We start from the raw sequence: 9,965 nt of genomic DNA, 5'->3' as shown, positions 1-9,965 counted from the left end.
GACAGAAGATAATATTTTAACCTGGTCGCTCTCCTCAGCTGAAACCACTGCAGCAAGCTAAAGTGATGCATGCAGCCCTCAGCTAGCACCTGCACCAGCTTGGGCCAGAGGCAACAGCACTGGCTCTGGAGAGCTGGGGCCACCAGACCCTAGCACCTTTGGCCACAGGTGAGTGCACTGAATTGCAAAAGCACCTGGCCACAGAGGTGTTTTGTGGCAAGCAATTTCACAGGACAAACCACTCAAGTCAGTGAAGTGGTATCATGTCCTTTGTATGTGATATTGATAGAGTTAACACCCAACAATGCACATCACACCTGCTTCCATCTCATAGTCCACAAGCTTTTAAAAAAATGAAGTAAATAAAAGAAGTCTTCTTTCTTGGCTTCACGAGTTAACAGGGGAAATGCTGGCAGTGATGTTTCCAAGCCTACCGAGATGCTGGCTTGACCTCTGACACCCGAGAACCAGATACCTACCTCAGCAAAGTGACAACCCATGAGCTGGGATGCGCCTTTGACACCACGTGCAGGAACGCAGTCACAGACAGACAGACATCCTCCTCGGCCTCAGCCTGCCCGCAGCCAGACACCCGCCATCCCTGCCCGCGGCAGCGCCTGGCCCTGGAGCGCACAAGCAGCCTGCACTTGCCCATAACATAACGCAGCACGGCTGAAAGCTTTCAGGCGAGTTATTGAAGCGCCTTTTTCACGGTGTTGCAGGGCCAGCCCTGAGGCTTAGGCAGCTCTCAGTGCTGTAACCCAGTGACCCCCAATGACAACAGCCCTGCGCCGGCACCAGCCCTCCGCACGCTGCCGGCACCAACGCGGCCCCTGCTGCTGCACCCTCCTCTTCCCAAAGACTCACCCCAGCTCTAAGCCTGGCTCTCCCACACATTTGCCTAAGAGCTCTTGTGCCTGTGACACTCCCTCGTGTGGTCTAGATCTGAGGATGTCGTGAAGACGCTGCTCAAATACTAGAAACACTAGATGAAGGGGCAACACTTAAAAGTGCTGCTCTGACCACTGTTAATTTACTTGCCACGCAAGCAGCACACCGGGGCAAGCTCTCATTAAATTTCAGTACAACAGAGCCTCTCACAGTGTTTGTGATTCTCAATTCTTCTTATTTATGAATCATAAGTGATTCTCCTAAGCAGTAAAAATAAGGCATTTCTTTAACTATTAAGCAGTGACCTTGTTTGTATCTATTTACTAGATTCCTTTTCAGTTTAGATAAACTGTGGAAAACCAGGAGAAGAGTGACCTAGTCAACAATCAGTAGCAAGCGCAGGTTTGTAATTTATATTAACTGCAGCTGGATGGGGTTTCTAACCTTTTCTTTCACAGCACTACTGATTTTGGCAGCAGAATAACGTATTTAAAACATTTAGACATTGTTTAGTCAAATGATACAGAATTACATACAAAAGATCTGCCTTCTTTTGCCAGACAAAGCTCCACGCAATGGATATTACCTTTTGTAATATCAGAACGAGCAGTGAAACTCAGAATACTCCTAAAACTCCTGAAAATTATAACATCAAATAAGATAAAGCTCCCTTACCTCAATTTCCAGCCAATAATCCAGAGAGAACTGCTTCAGTGAAGCTTACTCTTGCCTACAGATAATGCATGACAAAGCAGCATATAAAGAAAACCACATTAATTCTTTTTGCATCTTCCCCCTGCCTCCCTTTGTAGCTCTCTGTTGCTGGGTTTCTTTTTATAAAGTGCAATGATGTATGGGGAAACTCCTGACTTTCAGCCAACTGTAGCCACTGCTGAGATCAGGAAACAAATCTGTGCTAAATTAGGCATGGAGTAAAGCAATCTAGTGATTATACCACCTGGCAAAAGGCTACTGTCCACTTGCAGAAGATAAGGGCTCATACGAAGATAAGAGTTTATGCCACTCTGGGATTACATTGATTTGTACACCAAATACACAGTCAGTTAAGGTCTCCTCTGCCCCCCTGAATGCTAAGACACATGTAGCTGTCACAGTAGCCAAGGTAATTTCTAATTCACCTAATCTTTTGCATGTGAAAGCACAGACTTGCATAAAAAGCAGGAAGAGGCCATTTAATGAAAGACGAGCTCAAGTATTCCGGTGTTACAAGGAGCAGAATTTTGTCTAACCTGCTTTTAATACCACCTCACAGCAAGGGGTATTTCTAGTTTCATCTCTCTGCAGCATTAGAAGGGTTTATTTTCACTTCCAGGCAGCGCATTTCCAACTACACTATAAATCCATTATTTCTTTTCCCATCTGCAATGGATATAGCAAACTATTTATTCCTTTCCCATTCGTAGCTACCATTTATGTATTTGAAGACCTATTTGTGCCCTCCACACTTAAACATCTGTGCTCTAAATACTCCTAGATACTTCTGCACTTCAGGTGTAGGTCACCATGTTTTCTCCTGTTTTCTAGGCTCTCTCTCAGATTGACTTTTCTTCCTTTCTTTCGAATCATAGAATCTTTGGGTCAAAAGGGACCTTTTAAGGTCATCTAGTCCAACCCCCCTGCAATGAGCAGGGACACCTTCAGGCACCCAAGACTGAATATAGTTCTTCTAAAGCCTGAAACAATTGCAAATCCCATAATCATGTTTACTTTTTTCTGCAACAGCATAATCTTCCATCTTATTTCCAGCCATACTCCATTCGCAATCAACTCTAAGCCCCAGATCCCCCTTTTCAGATCTGCAGCATATCAAGTTCTCCCATATCTCACATTTGTGCTCACCACTATTCCTATGTATGTGCAAAACTTTACAAATATCTTTATGCCTCATTGAATTCTTTCTTTTCCAAACCATTTATCAAACTTACCGACACCATTTGAAATACTACATTTCACTTCCACTGTCTTGTAGACTCTCTCATTCCTGCAACAACTAATCATATTGTAAATAGAGTTAAGTCTTAGGTTAGAAGATTGCAAACAAGGGAAACACTTTTCATAATACTTATAATAATATAGGGAAATATAACTCTAAAAGAGTATGTTCGTACAGTCATAAACTGTAGCCATTTTCCTTGTACCATTATGAATTAATCTAGTCCCTCTTTGTAGACCAAAGGTGTTTGAGGTGTTTCTACCCACCCCTGCGCAAGATCAGAGACACGCGACAGATGCTGCACCTCTACAAGCTGCAAGCTACGCAAACACAAGCAATACTGCTGCTGCGCTTCAGAGTACCAAAGCTGAGAGGCAACACAGTTTTAAATTAACCCCAGTTAACAAAAAACTGTTTTTTTGTTAAACAATGGGGAACAACATGCATCACAGGGACTCAGTGTAATGTCACAGCCAGGCACCCTGGAGCCCGTCGGGTGGCTCCTCTTTTGCCCCACGCCTGACAGGATAACTCTGTCAGGGCTAAAGTGATGACCAAATCGTGCCCTTATGTTTAACCAGTGACCAATTAACATATCCCACAGGCCAAAACTGTCCTCTGCTGCTCAGCACCAGAGGTGGCCCTGAATTGACTCCCACTGTGGCCCCGAGCAGAGTTCTGGGGCTCCATCACGTTGGCCTTCTCTGGCAGCACTGCAGGCTGCAGCTTCATCCCATGGGAGCAGAGGGTCTGACCCTGAGAAGACCCCCAGCACCCATTCTGGCAAAGGTCCGAGTTGTGACCGGACTCTGGCAGGCTGCAAGTCCCTCACTAGCTGAAGGCATCTCCAGGGAAGCTTTGCTCTTTCAAGCTGGGAGATGACCCGCAGGCTGTTGTCCAGGGGGTAAAGGCTTGCCGCTTGAGGAATACTGCGGATTTAAGGTGGAATTGGAGAAAGATCTGCGCATTTGGTCAGTTGCCATTGCGTATCCGGGTGCTCCAGAACAGTCCCAACTGGAAATTTAGGCTTAGTGAAGTGATTTGCAAAGGAATGTCTTCCTCTTGCCTAGAAAATGAAAGGCCCGCAACATATCTAAAGGCCCGCAACATATCTAAAGCCCCTTTTTGCAAAGACCAAAATAGGTCACACTTGGTGCATGCATATAAGGTAATCCCCAGGGTCAGTGAAGAGTCCAAAAGCACAAGATAAAACTGAATTCCTACATGATAACCTCCCTCCATAAGTTTCTTGGTCACCTCAGTTACAATCCCTGTACAACCACCCCGGTCTTAGTAATCACCCTTCCCACCCAACGCAGGAAGAAATGGGGTTTATTCGGAGCAGCACAATATTCGTATTATAACAACACAATAGTTTTTTTAGTAGTGGCTGGCACTTGCACTCAGCTCACACACCCTTCATCCTACTCCAATCGGATGAGGCAGTCCCTTAGGACAATCCTGGAAGGAGGCAGTCCTTCTTGGAGAAAGCCAGCTAGTCAGCATATGTTCTTTATCTTTATCTGATAAAGCCTATCAGACTTTATCTGACTCCTCAAAGGTCCCATGCCCAGGACACTGCAGCACAACAAAACCCTACATAATATACAGCAAGAGCCATCGCTGAGAGCAGCCGTGCTGGTGTCTGGCCACCACACCTAGCACACGCCAACACCCCTGCAGCTGGATGCAACAGGAAAAAAGTGCATTTTTAAAGTGCAGAGCATCCTGGTGGCCACAGAGACAGACAGACACACACGCACACCCCCCACATCTCTGCAGGCAGGCTGGACCGCTCTGGGCTTTGGATAATTGCTGGGTCTTTCAGGGTCTGTGTCAACAGAAATTTGAAAGTTGTCAGCTCAGGATGATATTTCAGTAACCTAATAAGGTTACTTGTCAAAGCTTCTGTGCCTTAAGATTTTTTTTTAAGTCTTAGCTTTTCTCTTTGTTAAGAAAAAAAAGTCTGCATCTAATTGTGTGATAGTTTCTGCCATTCTAGCATTAGTTAATTTGAGAGGTTTTCAACTGTTTGAGGTTTTTCACTTTCCTGCAGATTGCTTTCTTGATCCCTTTCATGTTCTGAGGCTTTTCTATACAGGCTATTTATAGGAATGCACCTGTGCTGAAGAGAAGGGACCTTTTCAGCATTTCAAATAAATCTCTAGCATTTGGTTTGAAGTGGAAAGCTAGAAGGTTATCGCTGTAAGTGGCATGATTATACTCAAATGAAGTGCGGTTTTATTTCCAAAGCCATTTATTCACTCTAACTTGTGTGTAAAAACACTTGGCTATGGCATGCAGCCAGAACAAAGACACCCATATCGATTCAGCTATACTAACATTACACATCAGAAGGAACTAAGTATCTGGCCACCGTTAGGCTTAAACACCACAACCTCTCTGTGCACAAAGGAGGATCAATTCCCACTCTCAGCGAAACCCCCTTGGGAGCCAGCTGGGCTGGCAGCATCCCCGCCTTGCTCCCCCTTCTGCAGCATCCAAGACCCTGAGACCAAGACCCATCGGTTATATTTTAAATACTAAACATATGCTGATAGGAAGGGCAGGTAATCTACATGCATAGAACATACAGCTGATTGAACTTACCTCCCTTACTGTCCTCTTCAGGCACCAGATTCAAGGATTGCCAATTCTCTTCAAGGCAGAGACCTCTTCTGCACCAGAATAAATAAGGAAATTTGCTTAGTTGCCCTTTCCAAGTGAGAACAGACAAAGCCATATTTTCACAAAGAGACATTTTTTTCAGCAGCATAAAACAGAGCTCTCTCTCAAAGGCTGGCTATCTTACTAAAATAAAAAAAGCAGTTGTCCAGGACAGATTAAGAGAGATGAGAACAAAATAAAGCTCATAAAGTAAGCGTGCATGCAACCCACATGTACAACGTAATGATTGTTAATAAGTCATTATGATATTGATGCACACACGAATATATACACACATTTTTTTTTTATATATACACATACGGGGAGAGAGAGCACCACACAAAGGAAAAGTCAAGTTCCACCTTGATGCCTCTTGTCCAACTCATAAACTACCCCAAGATGGCACTGTTGGGTAGCGTTGCCTCTACCAGCACGGATAACCACTCAAAACTAGGACTTTGAAGTAAATGGAGGAATACCTGTAAGCATTTTCTTAAACTTTTTTTTTTTTTCTTTGTCTGTCTTACTAGGGCACTTTCTACTTCTCAGCAGTACTCATTGCATCTCCGCGTTGCGTCACTCAGTGATTCAAGTTGGGACGCTGGTGCCCTGGGATCTGTCAGGACACTCTTAGCAGCAGCAGCAAGGTTGACAGTAATTCTCATACTCTCAGATCTAAGTGCCAAGATGAGAGGCCACAGGCTGGAGAGTCTGCACTGACCTGACAAGTGCACCCTGCCAGCACGCTTGGGCTGCGATGGAGCAATTCATGGTATAGCCTGCAGAAACCTCAAGAAAAACCAAGCTAAGCAAACACGAGAGCCATGGGCATGCCAACTGCCATGGTCCAGTTGAGACAATACCAGTATGAGAAACAATCCCCAACTGACGTCTCAAATAGCCTTGTCCCTGGGACAGCAACATTAATTTTGGCCATACTGCAAGGGACCAGAGCTGGTCCTGCTTCTCCGCAACCCTTTGGGACCTGCTTTGAGACATGCCTTATTAATGCACAGCTGAATACACAGTGGTCTGAAAACAATAAAAAGGTAGTGGCAACTTGGCAATGCATAAGCTAACATGGGAAAGACCCAGAGTGCATTAATGAAACGGGGCATGTCTCAGATCTGGAAAAAGTTACTTTTAGGCCAATCTGTGATTTTCATCTTACCGTAACCCATTGCAGTTATAGGCTTCAGCACGTAGGGTTTCCTTTCCAGAAATGCCAGTCCCTCCACTGAGGAGAGATGGATGATTAAAAATTAAAGAAAATGGAAAAAATGCAGTTTCCACACAAGTCAGCTCTTTTTCAGTCCAAGCCATTTGACAGAAATGGGTCTTCCAGAAAGTCATAGCACTGAGAGCGCATAAACCCTGCAGATGAGGCAGCTCCTACCCCTTCGTGCAGGGCTGTCTGCGTGAAGGTATAGGAATGACTGTGCAAGGCACAAGAGTGCAGTGCAGCTGCTGCTGCTTTCCTGCACTGGCATCCCTCTGCACCAGTCTGTAGCAATGGTTGTTGACTTCCGTCAGTCCAGGTGGAGGATGGTGATGGTCCAGTCAACAGTGTTCAGGTAATACTTGGTATAATGAAAATGCAAAAGAAAAAATGTTCATTATGTGTTTCGTTACCAAATGCAATGCAAAGGCTGAGAAGAAAATGGTTTTCTATGAAAAAAATATCTAGATACACCATTCATCAGAGTATTGTGTTATATGGTATAGATGGGCAAGTGTAACATGACTCTGATCTGATCACCGTGTCAGGAGAAAGAATAGTGTGTGATACCTACACACTGCCACTGGAGTGGCAAAACAGAACGGAGAAATATCCTATTTCACTGCAGTATGATGTTATAACCCAGAGGAGCCTGAGTGCTCAGGAGGCCTGCTAAGGAGCCATGTGGCGTCCCTGCTCAGCTCCTGGGTTTGTATCCACACTGCTGCTAACCATTAGTTCCCTTTACTGAATGACTGTGAAATTAGCCGGTGGTTTTGTTTGGAACCTCAGTTTTGTGCACACCTACCTTTTCCTTTGGTTGTGCCACTGCTCAGTGAACATGGCATCTTCATTAAGCAAAAGCTTTTCTCTGTTTTAGGAGATAACACAGCAGCCTTGCATTTCTCCCTTTCCAGGGGGTTCCTCAAAGGATACAGTCCGTATGAGTCCCATGGAAACACGTAAGAATTGGATGCATCTTGGTGGATGGCAAGTGCTGCGGGTCGTGCTTCACCGGTGCCAGCCCAGCTATGCTGAGCAACCACAAACCCTCTCGAGTGGCCAGCTGGCACAGGTGGGGTGTGCTGGCGAATCTGGAGCAGACTGCAAAGGACATTCGTGCAGGAAGCTCTGTGTCTATTCTTACACAGTTCCACCAATGCTGACCTCGCAGCTTTGCCGGGCTCCTCCTCCCTGCCAATACCCGAGAAAAGTTATAGCCTATCGGTACCCCCACGACCAGAATTGCTTTTGGCCGGATGCAAGCTGCTCTGTCCCTGCCTCGGAGGCGGGAGGGACCGGCCATGAAACACATGTCCTCACTGGCACCTGGCTGACACTGGCCATGTCTAACTGGCCTTTTTGGGTCTGGAAGATCAAATTGAACTATGGTGAATTAGATGATTTCAGCTCAGTTGTGGACTGTGGGTCCCTGAAGTTATGCAGGACATGCCACCCTGCACGTGTGGTGTCCTCTTGGTGAATTTCTGAATTTCACTCAACCATACTAGCGTGGGACTGGCTGCTCACCAGACTGGCCAGTTCCTCTCCTCTCAACATAAAACCCTAAGAAACCTTTGTAAGGTTTCTCAAACGCAATCAGAAACAAATCTACACTCAGAGCTGCCAACTCCAAGACCAACTGCACTTTTTGCTCTGTCCTAGGCTGCCTTTAAAGGTCCCTGCCTCATCTTGGAGAGGCTGAATGTGGCTATTCCCCATAAAATAGAGCAGTTGCCAGGTTTCCTGATTTCCAGTTTTGCAGTCTCCTGCACTTGCTGTAAGAAAGTGGCTACATGAGAAAAACGCAACCACCTAGCCATCCAAAGTCCCCAACCGTGCAATTAAGATAGCTCACTGTAAGCCAAGCTTTGATTGCTTATGAAGATGAGGAAGAGTACTGAGCAACTCAGAGGCACTAGTGTGAAGCAAAAGGCCTCCAGATAAAGAAAACACTATTTGTATTCCATCCCAAGTACAAACAATTTCTAAGTCACAAATGAAAATCAAGCTTGCTTTTTAATTTACCTGTTCTTTATACAGAAAGAGCATCAAGGCCCATCTTCAGGTGGGTGATAGCATCATGAGCTCTTCATGTAGTTCTCCCTTCCAGGAGCGTGCTGCTGCTCAGTTGGAGTTAGCTGAAGTCACCAGCATCTCCCCTCCTAAAAGGAGGCGACCAATCCCTTTTCTGGTAGCAAGCTGTGATAGCCTGCTCAAAACGAGAGAGCTTGTTACCGTTACTCACTTTGGCCATCCATTTTTTGGAACCTTTAAACACACACAAAAATATCAGAGACCAGTCACAGCACAACACAGACAATAACTTAGACTCAGGTCGGGGCTGATAAGCCGCCTATTTCCCCACTGCATCCAGCACTCTTCACAAGGACAGAGGCAGTTTTTCACTCATCTCCTAGCTCTCTATTGGGCAAAGTCTTTTCCTGACTCTTTTTGCTCTGGATAATTAAGTCTTGCTACCTGAGATGGTATTTTATAGCTGTCTGGGAGATCAAGTCACACATGCCTTCAGAGTGGCACTGAAACACATTGGACCTCACCTTTGAAATGGATTCATCTGCACTCGAGCATCCTAATTCTAGATCTAAGACCCAGCGTATTCCATTCTGGCCATTAAGTACAAGCAAGCACATATTTTAGACTTTTGTGAAAGCTGAACTGCAAAGTTGCTTTGATATATTTTCCACTAAAAAAAGAAGAACAGCAGCATTCATCATGCTGTAATGCAAATGAATGTGGTTTTGCACTGTATGAACACATTTCATCTAAAACAGATTTTGATTCCTTGACAATGACAAGTGCAAGAGCAGCACTTACTGTACCTAGGGGATAAAAGGTGGAGAAAGCTCACCAAACTCTAATAAAAAAAAAAACCCACACCACAAAAAAACCTACTCATCATTGCCATAAGCATTATACATTTTTTGCTCATACACTTCCTTTTAGTTTCTCAGAGCTTGGTTTAGGTCCCTCCAGATACTATTCATTTGCTAGCTGGAATGCCATTGGGAAAAGGATAAGGTTGATAAGGTTGTTCTCTCTAGGCAGGGCAAACAACATACATCCAGCACATTTTAGTGGTTAATTAAAAAAAAATAAACTGAAACAACCAAGCCCTTCCCCTTCCCATTGAAAGCCTCAGACCCCATGCCTGGGTTCCTGGAATTCAGCATTTAGCAAGCAGCAGCGCAGGGTGATAGAGGCATGGGGAGC

The sequence above is a fragment of the Phaethon lepturus genome, unplaced genomic scaffold (assembly GCF_000687285.1).
Source record: "Phaethon lepturus isolate BGI_N335 unplaced genomic scaffold, ASM68728v1 scaffold12692, whole genome shotgun sequence".
Classification (NCBI taxonomy): Eukaryota; Metazoa; Chordata; class Aves; order Phaethontiformes; family Phaethontidae; genus Phaethon; species Phaethon lepturus.
This window is presented reverse-complemented; position numbering follows the sequence as displayed.